The sequence below is a fragment of the Lontra canadensis genome, unplaced genomic scaffold, assembly GCF_010015895.1.
Source record: "Lontra canadensis isolate GAN:19392208 unplaced genomic scaffold, GSC_riverotter_1.0 scaffold3, whole genome shotgun sequence".
Lineage (NCBI taxonomy): Eukaryota > Metazoa > Chordata > Mammalia > Carnivora > Mustelidae > Lontra > Lontra canadensis.
Window position 1 is genome coordinate 30,197,274 of NW_022630997.1, and position 17,212 is coordinate 30,214,485.

At 44.8% G+C, this 17,212-nt stretch overlaps 1 protein-coding gene across 4 annotated transcripts in view; it reads right to left on the reverse strand.

The window, feature by feature from the left end:
* WDFY4 (WDFY family member 4) overlaps positions 1-10,972 on the reverse strand; it is a 267,773-nt gene extending 256,801 nt beyond the window's left edge. For all 4 annotated transcript variants that reach the window (XM_032837856.1, XM_032837848.1, XM_032837867.1 and 1 more), the window contains exon 1: positions 10,819-10,972. The gene's annotated coding sequence lies outside the window, so the exon portion shown is untranslated. The remainder of the gene's footprint in view (positions 1-10,818) is intronic.
* Positions 10,973-17,212: the final 6,240 nt, after the last annotated feature.

Genomic DNA, 17,212 nt, shown 5'->3' on the forward strand with positions numbered 1-17,212 from the left:
CAGATGTGCAACTGTGGACAATGGGTCCCCAAGAGAAAGAGGTCATGGGTAGCATGTGGAAAGGGATGTTCCTCCTGCCTCTCCCCATCCTGCTGTGGCTGCTACTCCAAAGGGCTTGACGAACATCGCGGCCCCATCTGCACAGGCCAGGGCCAGCCAAAGAGCTGGAACAGGGTGGTGAGCAGGAAACAAGGTCAGTGTAAGCAGACAGGCTCTCTGGAGAGGAGAAGGAGAGCCCAGGAAATCATGGTGCAGCTAAGTCAAGAAGGACCAGGAGAGTAGGCTGGCATGGACATGGTGTTCTAGATAATGAGAAGATCTTGAAGGTGTAGAAGAGATAAAGAAGAGATAAAACAGATTCTAGAAATAAATAGATTCTATATAAACAAATTCTAGAAAAGTTATTCCTGGCTGGCACAGCCAGGCCTGGAGCAGGGAGAAACGAGAAGCAAGAAGAGCCAGGGCCTCAAGTACACCCCAGGTATAGGCAAGAAACACTCTGGCCATGAGAATCATGGAAACACAGAGGCAAAGGGACATCTAAGAGAAGCTGACGGCATTAAGAATGGCTCGGTGCATCTAGAAATAGAGCAATCTGCACCAGCCCAGGCCACACACCAGAACCCCCCAGTGGGGCCTTGCTCCTTGAAGAGGACCACTTCATTGGTCTGGGTGGGGCCCCAGCAAGCGTGTTTTCTACAAGGTCTCAGGTGTTTTCGATGCATCCCCAGGAGAGGCAAGCGGCCTGGGAAGAAGTCGAAAGGCCCTGGAGGAGTGCCTCCCTTAAGAATCCCTGAGCAAGGTGATCCCAGAGCTGTGACTGGAGGCCAGATGAGCTCCTGGGCTGTGAGCTGGCAGGGGCCAAGGGTACCAGGCCCATCAGCAGGCCAGCTCAGGATGTGTGGGAATGGGACCTCTGAGTCTGCCTCTGTGGCAGCCTTAATTCCCTAGTAAGACACCATCACCACCCTGAGCTTGGAGTTTTGGGCCGGACCTGACTCACTGCATCCCCACCCAGCTCCAAGGGCAGACCCAGAGCAGCCTCAGACAGATCTGATTCAAATCCTAGCTCTACCTCTTCCTAGCTGTCTGCCTTCGTGACTTACAGTCTCTGAGCCTCCATGCATCCACCTGTAAAATGGGAGGAATATCATCTCACCAGACTGTGGAAAGAATTAAGCATATGAATATATGTGAGAGGCCATCCAGCACAGGCTAGATGTCTGCAGAATGCCCACACCTCTTGCCTTGTGGCTCACAGTACCCCGACCCCAACTCCACACATGTCCTACCCTAGCCCGCTCCCTTTGTGTGTGTTGTTGCCTCCGGGCTCCTGAAATCTGCCTGCCCTTCCTGGAGGAGCCTAAGGCCAGATAGCTCTCTGTGGGTGTGCTCTGGAGCCTTGGTCACTTTTTAGGGTCCAGCCCCAAAGCCAGGGCAAGCTGGACCCCACCCTAGACCTGGCTTCTCTTCTGTATCAGCCCACCCCTGGCCTGTCTGCCGACAGTGTCCTATCTCAGATTTTCTCACAACGAGGCACTGGTTTGAAAGGAGAGCAGGATACTTGGTGGATTAAATCGAGGCTTCAGAAGTATGTCCTGGGATTCGCAGAGACAAAGCTAGAAGTGGCGATTTGGCCATCTTAAAGATAAAAAGTGGGAAACAGGAGCAGGAGTGCGTTCCCCAACAGCCAGCTCCAGGGCGAGTACAAGAGCATGGGTAGTGGCAAGCGTCCCTGCAGACAGTGGCTGATGGGACAGTAGAACAAGTAGTGTTAGAGGTTCCCTGAGAGCCTTGACACCCAGTTCCAGCGCAAGGACCAGCAGCCGCCTGGGTGCTGCCCCAAGTCCTCTTCAGTTAGCAAGTGTCTGCACCTCCTCCATCAGCCGAGGGCAGAGAGCTCCCACTGGCAGAGAACAGCAGAGCCCACCCACAAGCCTACATCCTGCCTCAAATGACTGGGTTATTTCCAGAAGTTGAGGAACACCCCCATGAAGACTAAGATGGGGACTCTGATTGACAGGAACTGGGCGGTTTGCACCTGCCCCGACCATTGTAACTTCCTTTTTCTGATTCCAGGCCAAGCACTCCCATTTAGTACACACCTCTGTGGTTTGTGCAACAGTAACAGAATGTAGGAACTCGCCAGGTCCTGCAGGAGGGTCCCTGGTTTTGTATTTCGGTATGTGCACTGACTTCCACATTGCCCGAAATAGCCAGGGAGCAGTTCCCCTGGCCAGACCCTCCAAGCTTAGCTGCAACCGAGCTGTCACCATCTGCACAAAGACATGGGCTAGAGACAGCACAAGGAACAAGAGGCCCAGCCCCCGTCATCGGGGAGCCGCTCCGCTGCTAGTCTGTGACTTGCTCTCCAACCTAAGAAGTGAAGGTCAAGTGTACCTGGCCGTCCCTGGATGAGCATCTGCTGGCAGAGCTGTCCGTGATCTCTAATCTTAGAAAAATTGTAAGGTAGATATCGTTATCCCCGTGACATAGAGGCGGAAAGCAAGCCACAGAGAAATTGACACGCAGAGAAAACTGGGAACTTGTCTGAACTCAAACTGATAAACATCAGCATCAACGACAAAACCAGACTTTTCTGACTTCGAAGCCCTTCACCCTCCTCCACCAGTCCAGGCTGGCCCGACACAGTCAGCAACAGTGGGGAGAATATATATAGCTGGAAGCTCTTACTGCCAACAGCCCCGAAGGGATCCCCCAGCTGGATCTGCGAAGATGCTGCTGGTCCCTGGCCGGAGGTCTGGGGCCCAGTCTTCTGTGTGGCCTGGCCAGGACAGGGTGATCTCACCATCCCCAGAGGCAAGAGCTGACCTCTGGGAACCACAGAGGCTGACAGTTCACGAGCCTGGGCACAAGGTGGCCACCCGCTGGCCGGCCCTCTGGGGCTGCCACCTGCAGCCCACCCAGCATCAACACTCAGCCTCCAGAATGAGCTGCCGGAACTGGGGCTCCTTACGGCTTTCTGGGTGTGGCCAGTTGTCGGATTAGTAAACAGGGAAGGTCTACACCCTGGCCTTGAAAGCTGACACTCAGGGGTGCAACAGGCGTGGGCTCCCCCTGGCCTGCCTCCCCGCAGAGGGCAGGCAACCCATCTCATCCATTTGGGTACTTTTTTGAGGTTCCTTGCCTCCTTCTGATCCTCCTCAGTGCCATTCTCGCATTTCCTGTGCATGTAGAACTAGGTTTGGGTAAGAAAATATTTCTGACACAACCAGAAACTCACTAGGCTGTAGGATGCTCGTTCTGGTTAAACACTTATCCAGGGGTCAGAAGAGAAATGTGAATCCTCTGAACATGAAGCTGATTTGAAAAGTAAAACTTCATCGGCAGACACCCTTCCGGAGCCTTATTCCGGGAGCTTCGTGTTACAGGTGGGGAAGTGAGTCGCCTACACCCCTGAGTGTCCGCTTTCTCCCACTCTGTTCAACTGTCTCCCACTCACCCCACAGCGGCAGACCGGGGAGCACAGCTCCATCACGGCACTCCCTTGCTCCAGTGTCTTCAATGGTCCCCGTGTTCTCAAGGAGCACTCCCAAGCTCTTGGCCCTCAGTGACATGGCCCAACCTCCTACCTTGCTTCACTTCTCGCTGCACCTCCAATGTAGTCTGGACAAATGAACTGTCCACTCATAATCTGATCCTTTGCCTTTACTCAGGATTCTCTCCTTGGGATGCCCCTCCTTCAGCTCCACATAACCCTTCCAAACACAGCTGCTGGCTGCCTCCCTGGCCAGGCATCCCCGATGCCACAACTGAGAAATAACCCTCTTCTCTCCAACTTCCAAACTCCTCCCGCCACTGAGCCACCTTGTGATTAGAAAGTAGTCACTACCAGCCCATAATGAAGAGGGAGAGCGAAGCTCTTACAGAGTCCAAGAACGAATCTTGAGGATGAGGGAGAGTGAGCAAAGTGATAGAATTGTTTTGAGCAAGGAAAGAGCAAAAGCTCTCAGGAGTGAGAGGGTCGCAAACAAGCAAGTTGCCACTGAGGGCTTTTGTGGTTGGTCTTTTATTGAAAAGTGACCAAGGAACTTAAATCTTGTTAAAGTCTCTACCACTGATAGGACCATTGAGTAAGGACTGCGGTAACATCTTTAATGGCTTACTTCTTCTTTACTGCTTGGTCATTCTTTGTGGTCACAATGTGACCCACCTACCACTGACTCCCAGGGCAGGGTGGTCTGGTTTGTTCTCTAACTCTGGTTGTGTTAGGCTTCAGCATTTCTGGGATTTGGGGTGAGCCTGATCATGTGGCCCCCTACATGAGCCTAGTCAGTAGCCCCCTACCTATCCCTTCCTCCCTAGCTCCCCTTCCCCCCTTACTCAATGACAGCACTTGCCAGTCTCCAATCCTACACGCACACTACAGATCTCACTTAGTAATTACACCAGGTGCTCAGGATTATGATCACCTCCAGGTCCAGGTGAAAGGGGGAGCCTGGTAGCCAAAGCCACTTGTGCAGGGACACTATGTGTGGAGTCAAGCAGAATAAAAGTGAGCACTTCATAATTCCCAAATCTATCAATACCTTCTGCCTGTAAGAACTGGGGCGCCCATCACTTTCTTCCCTGTGTGATCATTAGTCATGAATACACTTTATCTTCCTCTTCCCTGTATTTCCTCCACTCCAGGTTTCTATCAATTATAAAATGACACAATTATTTAATTACATGGGAGGAGGGGATCCTCACATTAAAGACACATGTCAAAATTGAGACTATTCAGACACCTTAAATTGTGCGGGGGAAGAAGTATTTCTTGGAACCAAGGTGATGTTTTCGAGGGGAGAGTCTGCAAGAGATCCCGTCTGCAAGGGGAAGCAGTGGAATCACTGGTGGGGGGACTTGCCCCCCATTAATTTACATAATTAAATGTTTCCTGGAGGCAGGTATGTGAAAAGGAAAACTAAAAGTTACCAGGCTCTGTGTACTGATTGCAAAGTATTGCCTTGCTTTGTTTGGTTGGTTTTTTTCCTCCTTTTGGTTATGCGGACTTCTGCCCATCCCCACTGGATTCCCCTGGTTCTTTACTCACCCTTCGTTCCCTACAAGGATGACGGCAGTCCCTCCTTCCCACCGCACTCCCACACCCACCCCTGCAGCTGCTGCACATACACTGGATGCAAGGACGCAGGTGAGAGCCTCACACACTCACGCACCCGTGGAGGAGGTGGACAACGCCACCCAACCCAGTAAAGGGGTGGTCTGCATGCTCTGGCAGAAACACAGAAGGAGGTATCATTGGGCCCTGCCTTTAAGACGTCCATCTCCCAGCCTGCTGCCCCTCTCGCCTCCATCTGGTCCACACCCAAAGAGTGGGAGGAGGAAGCCCCTGGGTTCACTGTAGCGCGCTTCGACCTTACTAACTCTTGATATGTTCTGCCCAACCTCCCTAACAGTTTCTTCCCGTATGCATCTTTATCTCTTTGTATCCTTTAAAAAGCCATATCCAAGTGCTACTTGGGTGATACTATTATTACTATTGTTATTGTTATTATTATCATGTTAAAAACACAAAGATCAACAGATAAGTCCCTTTTCTTCTGCATGTTTCTTTTCATGTTGAAGCATATTTGACTTATAACTGATGTATAAACCGTTTCATTGTATCAATCGCCTATCATCATATCATAAACATAGTCTATGTTGCCTTTTCCCTTAAGTTATCAGGTTTAATGACCAAGAAGCGTGCTCTTGCTCTATTGCCTGTAATTCACTCTCTCGCTCCCTAATCACGGGATGCTTGGGGTGTCCCGGTTGCTATTATGGGCGATGCTGGGATAAAAAGGATCCCCACGCAATCTTTTTGTTTCCTGTGAATCATCGGGGAAGATGAATTTTCAAAAATAGGATTAACTATTTGCTAAAGGGAAAGAGCAGTTTCCAAACTTCTGCCAAACCTTGATTATTTCTCTCCAGAAGTGTTTCTTCAACTCATGGTGGTGGTAGCAGCTAATTAAAACGGCACAGGCTTTAAGTTCAAATCCCAGCTGAGTCATTTACTGTCTGAGGATGAAGGACCTTACTTCTCTGAGCCTCCATTTCCTCATCTGTAAAATGGGAGTAATGAAACTGAGCTCATTGTGGGGATTAAAAAAGATGGCAAATACCAGGACCTGCCCAGTGTCCGGTTTATTTTAAGTACTAAATCCTTTCCTCTTACCCTTCATACTTTCTTTCTCCCTGGAATTATTTGGGACAAGTGGCTTTTCACCTCCCTGGTTTCCCATCCTTCTTGAACTGTATTTCCCACAAAAGCCTCTGGCCATGGAACATGAAATACCTCTGAACGGTGCTGCCCAGAAGAAATACCAAGCCAGCCACGAATTCAGACCACGTGCATAACTTAAAACTGTTCTGGTAGCCACATTTAAAAAGTAGAAGTAAAGAGCTGGAATTAATTAAGCCATTTACTCAAATATTTTTATTTAACCCAGTATCTCCAAAATATTATCATTTCAATATGCAATCAATATTTTTAAGTATCAATTAGATATTTCACTTCACATTTCTTTTTCTTGTTGTTTGAAACATCTTCGATATCTGATGTGCATCTTACACTACAGCACATCTCAGTTTAGGCTGGCCATATTTCAGGTGTGGTTAGAGGCTTCTGTGTTAGATAGCACAGGTGCAGACTTGGAGACCTAAGCTTCCTACAGGTGTGCAAATGCTTCGGGCCATTGGCCAAAGGCTTAAGAGTGTTGCCTGGAAAATCATTTCAGGTGCAAAATGCACATGTATTTTGATAGTTTGCATAACAAATGGAAATAGATGCATGTCCTCACTTGGAAATAAATAAATGTAAATAAATAAATTTTTAAAAGCTCTATAGTGTGGCTCAAGAACTCCAAGGAGCTCACCTTTTTTCTCTCCCTCCTGCACAGGATATCCGCCCCTTGCCCCCCAGACGACCAAGCTGGCTTGCTTTCCTACTGTGAAGGTCACATGGGGACAGGGGGTGCCGAGACTTCATTTCTACACTTGGTGTCTAATATACATCTCTACCTTTGTCTGTTCAAACCTTTATCCTGGAATAACCATCACTTTGCAGATATGTTCTTTCTGCCCATGACCTAGCTCAAAATAGGACGATTCCATTCTCCCTGTTGCTCTGGAGTCATCAACTTCCCTCTCCCACACACTACACTTAAAACATCATCAAATCTCATACTCAGAAAGTATCTAGAATCTCAGCACTCTGATCACTTCTCATTATCTCTACTATCACTTTGGGAAGAGCCAACAATACATCTAGCCTGAATTAGTACAACATCCTTTTAACTGATAGTCTTGCTTCTTCCTTTGCTACCCATAGAACAGCTTAAATGATTCTTCTTTAAAATGCAAGCATGCATCAGTGAGTGCGAAACACATATTTTTAGTGACAATTAAAATGATATAAAAATACACACCACTTAGGAATAACTCTAAACAAAATATGCACTATTTTATAAGGAAAATTATAAAACTTATTTAAATATTTAAAAGAACATCTAAATAAATGATACAAACCATGTTCATGAATTGGAGAAGTCATTTTCATAAAGATGGTATAGCTCTGCAAATTGCATTTTCAGTCAAACCTAAACATAGCTTTTTTGTAGAGTCTGATAAACTGTTTCTAAAATTCATATCAAGGAAGAACATACCAAGAATGACAAGACAGAATGGAAGAAGAAGAAAAAAAAATAGATTCTTTTCAGATATCAAAATCTGTTATAAGCCTAGAATTAATCATATCATATAGTACTGTCAAAGAGATAAACAGACAGACAGTACTGAGAGCCCAGAAACAGAACTTCATATACATGACAAGGTGATTCACAACAGAGTGGGTGTAGATAAGTGGCTGAAGAATGGCCTTTTTATTTTTTAATTTTTTTTTAATTTTTATTTTTGAGAGAGAGAGAGAGAGTGACCGCAAGCAGAGAAAGAGGGGCAGAGGGAGAAGCAGACTCCCCACTGAGCAGGGAACATGATGCGGGGCTCAATCCCAGGACCCTGGGATCATGACCTGAGCCGAAGGCAGACACTCAACCAACTGAGCCACCCAGGTGCCTAAGAATGGCCTTTTTAAGTAATACAGTTAACATTTTTGGTTATCCATATGGGAAAAACAAAATAAAATAAAACGTTACCCTTTATCTCACATCATACAGAAAAATCATTTTTAGATGAGGGATTTCTACATGTAAAAGGCAAAATTATAAAAGAAAATAATAATGTAAGAGAATAATTTTATGACTTCATAGTGGAGAAGAATTTCTTAGATAATACATGTATATCATAAAAGAACGTATGGATAAATGAAGCTCATTTGAGATTAAGAAATCTGATCGTTAGCAGAAATTGCCAAGAATGTAAGGAGACAAAGCACAAACAAGAGTAAAATATAATATATATATCTGACAAAGGATTAATATCCAAATATGTATTAAATTATAGAAAATCAGTTGGCTAAAGAAGACAGATGATGCCAACAAGAAAGGGACAAAAGATTTGAACAGGAAAAGGGATCCACAATAGCCAATAAGCATATAAAGAGATGCCCAACCTTAGTAATTCAGGAAATGCAAATTAAAAGCCTAGGCAGATTTTCATTTTCACTAGATCAGCAAAAATTAAAACTTCAGCATATCAAACGTTGGTGAAGATATAGAGCCACAGAAACTTTTATGGATTGCTGATGGGTGGGTAAAATGGTGCAGCTGGTTCAGAAAAAGCAATCTGGTATCATCCAGTAAGGGTGAAGATTGTAAACCTACCAATTCCACTTTCAGGGCTTACACCTTAGGGAATTCTTGCACACCTACCCTGGGATATATGTGCAAGGGGTGTCCTAGCTATACCTAACAAGTGCTGGAGCTCCTAACAGCTTATAATAGAAAAACAAGAACAAAAACCTAAAAAAATCCCAGTGTCCAGAATTAAATTGGGGACATATACTGAGGTATATGTATATATCACAGAGTATTATACAGCAAGCAATAAACATGAATGAATCAGAAGCACATGCAACAATTCAAAGGCATTCCAGAACCATACTGTGGAGCAAATGAAGCACATCTTAAAAGACTTAAAAAATTCCTACTTACAAAGTCCAAAAAACATGCAAAACTAAGTAACACATATTTAGCAATTTAGACATATGAGGTAAAATTAGAAAGAAAAGCAAGGGATCAATAATCCCCAAATTCTGGACAACCATGTTCTCTGACAGGAGAGGGAGAGGTGAAGCCTATGAAGGACCTCAAAGACGCCGATGATTAAAAAAAACAAAAACATGGGCGCCTGGGTGGCTCAGTGGGTTAAGCTTCTGCCTTTGGCTCAGGTCATGATCTCAGGGTCCTGGGATCGAGCCCCGCATCAGGTTCTCTGCTCAGCAGGGAGCCTGCTTCCCCCCTCTCTCTCTGCCTGCCTCTCTGCCTACTTGTGATCTCTGTCAAATAAATAAAATTAAATTAAAATTAAAAAACTAAACAAAAACAAAAACACTTAGGTGTTATTTCTTATACCCTATACACTGTTTCTAAATTTTCTTTTCTACCTACTCATCATTTAGAAGCATCCTGTCTGGGGAGAACAGCCCAGATCCTCACACTGAACAGGAAGGCCCTCCCTCACCTGACCCCGTGGCATCCCTCTCTGGCCAGGTCACTGGCCTGCCCTCACCACTCTCTACCCTGCTGTTCTCCCCCCCGCCACCGGCCCTCACCAGGCCTCCTGCAAGGCACCTTGACGTTCTCTATTCCCCTGCCCCGGAATTCTTCTCAAAAATCACAGGGCTCAGACCCTCCCTTCCTTCAGGGCTCCACCCAGAAGGTACACAGGTTTCCAGCCTCCCGACCCCCCACTCCCAACCCCCTGCTCCCCATCCCAATGCAGCCCACGGCAACAAGCACCACTGGCCCCGTCTGCTCCCCCAGATGCCTTTAACAGTGCTGGGAGGAAATGGCTTTCGATAAATATTTCCCAAATAATTAAATGGAAAATTTTGCAGAATATCATGTCAACATCAAAATACCCCTGGAAAGAGTAATACATAAAATCCCGAGTTGCTGGATTAGCTCCTTGTCACTTGAGAGAAGCGGGGACAAAGGATGAGTTCGGTGTTCTATAAGGTACGATTTCAGGAGAGAAAAGCAAATTCTCTGTGAGACAGGTGGTCCTGCTTATTCAGAAAATATTGGCATTTCTAAGGTTTGTTGTGATGATTCACATGAAGAAAGGGAGGCCTAAAGAGGCCCTTACTTACCAGACCCCCAGGAATGACCACCAGACCAGGACAAAGCTAGCTCTCTTGGTCCCCGGGAAGCGGCCCTCACAGCTCAGCACCCTTCAGAGGCCTGTGGGGTTCTGGGCAGAGGAGCCTTACAGTCAGCCTCCTCTCTTCAACCCTGGGATTTAGCAGAGACAGGCCCAAGTCCAGCCTCTCCCACACATAGCATGTCACCTTCCTTAACAGAACCTTGAGAAAGGGCTTGACCTGAGGTAGGAGGATGAGGAAGGGAGCTGGAGCCCAGCCCAGCTCGGCAAACTCCAACAGTGACAGACACCCCAGCAGACCCATGCTTTCGAGTGGCCCCCGCCACCTGTATCACCCACCCAGCACACACTTTCTGCTCATCAGCCCACCTCTTGTCCCACATCCATAAGCCCAGACCAGGCACTGGTGGCTGCATGGACTCCCATGCCAGCTCTCCAGGAGGCAGCCAGTAGGCCCCTCCCTGACAGACAGGACCTCCATGCCCACCTCGGGCCCAGTGTGGCCTGGCCACAAACAAGATGACCTACCCAGAGGTGTGGTGGTCAGGGCCTGCCGACGTCAGGTGACATGGGTGCCCCCAGATCCAGCCCAAGCCCCTCAGGCCTGGGGGAAGAGGATCCGGCCAGCATTGTTAGTCTTCAACAATGTTTCAATATGAATCACTTGAGCTGCGTTTCTGCTCATTTCCTGGAGAAAGCAGAAGTGGAGAGTCAGCAGATGACCCAGACAGTAACACAACTGCCTGAGCTCTGGTGGATGACTCGGGCCCCGCGGGAAGGCCCCTTAGGGCAGGGTGCTCAGTGGTCAAGCAGTGCTGGCTGGAGCCGAGGACAAAGGAAAAGCTAGTGAAGAGTGGACACAGAAGTTAGCCCTGTGCTGTCCGGCTGGACGTCCCCCTTGAACCTCTGGTAAAATACAGACAATAGTGGTGCTTGGGTGAGTTTAGTCAGAGATGTGTCTAACGGGCATCCATGACATTGCATGGGGTCATATGCCTCTTCTCACTTGGGTCCAGAGAGAGCTCTCCACTTGGAGTCCTTCCTCCTCCATCCTCAGACCTAAGTTGTACTACAAACCAACGGAGTCCTCCAAGGCTAGATGGCCAGCTGTGGGTAACATTGAAGTCATGATGAAGGAAGACTTTAAATAATAGGATGAACTTCTTTGAAACTCAGCAACATGGTGCTCTTTCCCTCGGTTTATTAGCTTGAGTCATTTCCTATCAGCCCTCCACAACACCGTCCATGTAACATCAGCCAGCATGTCCACCCAAGCACACAACCTCTCCATGCCCCATGAGCAGAAGCGGTGGGTAGCATGAATGTCTGACTGGTACAAGCTAGCACATCGCCCATTCCTAGCTCATAACCAGCTGGCCATTCATAAACAACTATAAGTGAGGGGCACATCCTTTATTACGGGAGGCAGCAAGGCTCTGATATTGGTTCAAAAATGAAAACACAGTTGTAACAAAACTCAACTCTTGCCAGGGCAAATTTGCCAGGAGACAGCAGCCAAAATGGGAGACTCTGTCCAGCAGAAGACGAAGGCAACATGCCCCCACTGATCCCAGGCCCAGTCACCAGCATCCTTACGTAAGCTTTCATTTCTCATCCACTGTCCATGGGTACAAAGGAAGCCACACTGGAAGCTGGAAACCCAGAAGCACAGGAGGGTTATCTAGGGTCACCCAGAGACAGGCTACAGTGCCTACACTAGCACCAGAATCATCTTGTCAGGCCAAAACAGACTCCAGTATTTTTTAAAGCAACTAATTAACATCCTCCTTATACTATATCCAAGGCCCGTGATGCTGTATACTGTGTACTACTGTGGGAAGAGAAATGTTAATTTTCTTGGTGGCTGGGACAAGACTCTTTCCCAGAGAGAGACCTACTTTTGTCGACTGAAGAGAATATGTTGTTAGAGGCTTAGCTCCTGGTTTGAAAATCTTGACTGAAATTTCCACTACTGTATTAACACAGTCAACATCTTTACCTTGTTTCTTATTTGTGGGGAGAAATGACTATGATGTCTTAGGGACAAATCAAGTAATATTTGCCAGTGGGTTTTTAAACACTAGAAAGAGCTGTACAAATACAAGTTATTATTGAGACACTTGGTCATGCTCAGACACTGAAGCAGTCAGGAACTATGAACTGCTCATGTACGTGTATATTTTTATTGAGGGGAAATGTGAGACTCTGATTTTTTCTAAAATGTCCAAAAATAGCTATTACACTTCTGCTTCCATTTATAACAACGTAACTGTTACAGAACATATCCTCCCACTGAAAGTAACTCTAAATATGTAAGACAACAGTTTCCCTGCACTGAAGAGCAGGCAGCAGAACACTATAGTCCTTGAGATAAGAATAACACAATAGGCGAGCCCCAAAGTTGTCCTGACTTCTTCCTATGGCTACTTCCTGGCAAGGTGCAGGCGAGCAGAGGCCCAGGGGCAATAATCTCCTTGAAATAAAAATGCAGAAGATGGAAGGGGTTAGAATGTTCAGGGCAGAGTCCTGAGAGGAGTGTGTTTTGTGGGAACTCATCATGTGTGTCCTTGGCCATGGGTCACCTGTGCATGCATAGGGTAAGACTCCAAAAGACCTAGATAACCTGCTCCAAGGCTGAGAACCGAACAGAAGTAGCAGAGATTGGGCAGTGTTACGAAGGTTTGAGTTACATCCCATTCAGATTGGAAAGACCTCTTTGAGTATATGGAGAATTCATCTTATACTCCAGAAAGGCCACACAGAGGAGAAAGAACCATACACTAAAGTAGAAGCCACAAACTAGGAACAAGTTCAAAAATGGAAATAGAGGGCGCCTGGGTTGCTCAGTGAGTTAAAGCCTCTGCCTTCAGCTCAGGTCATGATCTCAGGGTCCTGGGATAGAGCCCCGCATTGGGCTCTCTGCTTAGTGGGGCGCCTGTTTCCCTTCTGCTCTCTCTGCCTGCCTCTCTGCCTATTTGTGATCTCTGTCTGTCAAATAAATAAATAAAAATCTTTAAAACAAAAATTTTTTTAATGGAAATAGGTAAGTCCTAACAAATAATAAAAGCAAACTCGGCGGAACCAAAAGGAGATTCCAGTAGTCAAACTGCCAACCAGAACAAAACACATCATCCTTTAATGGAAGAAAACGTAATGCAGCATCCCTTCAATGTAACATTTATACTCTGCAGCATATGACTGAAATTAGTAGAAATCTGGAGAAATAGAACAATGTGACCTATAACAAGAAAAATAACTGTCAATAGAAATAGACCCCAAGATGAACCTAAAGTTAGAAGTATCACCAAAGGACTTTAAAGCAGCTATTAGAAATATATTCAAGGACTTAAAAGGAAAAGATAGTCATAATAACTGCAAGGTAGGAAATTTCAGCAAATAAATGGAAAATATAAGGAGATTGGAATATAGAATATCCGGTGGGGGAAAAGACAGTCTCTTCCACAAATGGTGCTGAGAAAACTGGTCAGCTACATGCAAAAGAATCAAACTGGACCACTTTCTTACACCACACACAAAAATAAATTCAAAGTGGATGAAAGACCTAAATGTGAGACATAAAACCATAAAAATCCTTGAAGAGAGCACAAGCAGTAAGGTCTCCGACACCAGCCATATCAATATTTTTCTAGATATGTCTCTTGAGGCAAAGGAAATAAAAATAAAAAGAAACTATTGGGACTGCATAAAAATAAGAAGCTTCTACACGGCAAAGGAAAACAATCAATAATACTAAGAAGCAACCTACTGAGTGTAAGGAGATACTTACAAATGACATATCCAATAAAGGCTTACTACACAAAATCCATAACAAGCTTACACAAATCAACACCCCCCCAAAAAAAATAATCCAGTTAAAAAATAGAAGAAATGGGGTGCCTGGGTGGCTCAGTGGGTTAAGGCCTCTGCCTTCAGCTCGGGTCGTGATGTCAGGGTCCTGGGATCGAGCCCCACATCGGGCTCTCCGCTCAGTGGGGAGCCTGCTTCCTCCTCTCTCTCTGCCTGCCTCTCTGCCTGCTTGTGATCTCTGTCTGTCAAATAAATAAATAAAATCTTAAAAAAAAAATAGAAGAAATGAACAGACATTTCTCCAAAGAAGACATCCAGATAGCCAACAGACACATGAAAAGATGCTCAACATCCTTCCTCATCAGGGAAATGCAAATCAGAACTACAATGAGATGCCACTCACACCTGTCAAAATAGCTAAAATAAAAAACACAAGAAACAATAAGTGTTGGCAAGGATGTGGAAAAAAGGAGTCCTCTGGCACTATTGGTGGGAATGCAAACTGGTACAGCCACTGTAGAAAACAACATGGAGATTCCTCAAAAAGTTAAAAACAGAACTACCCTGGATCCAGTAATCACGCTACTGAGTTTTTACCCCCCAAATACAAAAACACTAATCAAAGAGATACATGCACCCCTATTTTTATAGCAGCATTATTTGTAATAGCCAACTTATGGAAGTAGCCCAAGTGTTCATTGGTAGATGAATAGATAAACAAGATGTGGTATAAGGAGGCAATGGAATATTATTTGGCCATAACAAAGAATGAAATCTTGCCATTTGCAATGACATGGATGGAGCTGGAGAGTATAATGCTAAGTCAGTCAGAGAAAGACAAGTACCATATGATTTCACTCATATGTGAAATTGAAGAAAGAAAACAAATAAGCAAAGGGAAAAAAGAGAGGAGAGAAGCAAACCAAGAAACAGACTCTTAACTATAGAGAACAAACTGATGGTTACCAGAGGGGTGAGGGTGGGGGATGGGTTGAATTGGTGGTGGAGATTAAGGAGTACACTTGTTGTGTTGAGCACTGGGAGATGTATGGAAGTGTTGAATCACTATATTGTCCACCTGAAATAAACATAACACTGTTATGTGTTAAATAGTAAAACAAGAAAAGGACAAAACAATGTAAATTTTAGAACCAGAAAGTATATTTAATATGAAAATTTTACTGATGGCCAATGGCAGAGTGGTGACTGCAAAAGGAAAAAAAATAATGAACTTAAAGACCACTAAATAGAAATTATTCAATTTGAAAGACAGAGAAGAAAAGATTGAAGAAAAATAAACGTGCATTCAGTTGCATTTGGGACAATACCAAATGGCATAATAAATGTGTAACTGAAGCCCCAGAGGGAAAGAAGAAAAAGAAGAGAGTAGAGAAAAATATCAGAAGAAATAATGTTTGAAATTTGCAAAGTTTGTTGGAAACTAGCAAATTGTGGATACAATAAGCTTAGTAAGTCCCAAGCAAAACAGGAAGAAACCTACACTTACGGACATCAGAGTCAAACTCCTAACAGTGAAAAACAAAATGTTATCTTATAAACAAAGAAAACGGGCGCCTGGGTGGCTCAGTGGGTTAAGCCTCTGCCTTCGGCTCAGGTCATGATCTCAGGGTCCTGGGATTGAGGCCCGCATCAGGCTCTCTGCTCAGCGGGGAGCCTGCTTTCTCCTCTCTCTCTCTATGCCTGCCTCTCTGCATACTTGTGATCTCTCTCTCTGTTTCAAATAAATAAAATCTTTAAAAAAAAAAAAAAGGAAGAAAGAAAGAAAACCAGTATTACAAACAGGGGAACAAAAACACAACCTCAGACAGATGTTTTGTCAGGAAACAATGGAAGTCATAAGACAATGGAAAAATATCTCTAGCACGTTAAAAGAAAAAACCAGAAATTGGTAACACATAACTTTTTAGTCAATGAAATCCTTGAAAAAATGTGAATGAAATTAAGTTATTTGCAGATTAATGACAGCTGAAATCATTCATATCCAGAAGAATTGTACTACAAGAAATTCTAAGGAGGGGTGCCTGGGTGGCTCAGTAGGTTAAGCATTTGCCTTCTACTCTGGTCATGATCCCAGGGTCCTGGAATCAAGTCACAAGTCGGACTCCCTACTCCACAGGGAATCTGCTTTTCCCTCTCCCTCTGCCATTTCCCTCGCTTGTGCTTGTTTTCTCTCTCTCTCTTTCTGTCAAACAAATAAATAAAATCTGGAAGGAAGGAAGGGAGGAAATCTAAATGAAATTTTTGAGCCTGAAGGGGAAAGACACCAGATGGAAATGCGGATCTACAGAAAGAAAGGAAGAGCCCTAGTAATGGCAAATATAATTAAACTATTTACTGTTTCTTGCCTTAATTTCTTTAAAACACTAGGATTGTTTAAAACAAAAATTGTGACACTGTGCATGGAGTTTATACCATACTTACAAGAAATATATGACAGCAGTCCCACAAAAGATGAGGGAGTAAGTGGAAACATACTGTTGCAAGCTTCTCACATTTTACATGAAATAGCATTTTATTAACTTTGTGTAATAAAATTGAGATAAGTTAAGGATATGTATTTTATTTGTAACTTTGTGACAAAGATACCAGGAAAGTCAACGTTCAGTTCTAATAAAAAAATGCACTGAGCATCTATTCTATGCCAGATCCCAGCTGGACTCTGGAGAAAGAGATGAGTAAACAAAGTTTCTGTTAAGGTTATTTCCCATAACACTTACTCAAGTGGGCAGGTGGTTGTCCCTCAGATAGTGATTCAGGAACACAAGCTACTTTGTCCTTTAAAGTCTTGGTATCTGCAACCCATCAGCAAACTGGGAAAGCAAATGGACAAAGCCCATCTTTACTCACAAAAGCCCAACCTGTGAGTGGCATTCAATACATTGGCTCATATCCCATTGGGATTTCATGGCCATATTCAATAGCAAGGAAGGCTGGGAAGTGTAGTTCAGCCATATGCCAGCCTTATTCCTATTATTAAAAGAGAATGCATTTCATAGTGTCCATCATACTCTCTTCAGAGAGCTAATGATCTACACTTAGGACAAAAAAAAAAGTTGATAAAATTTTCCTGACTTTTAAAATAAATCATGTTGGG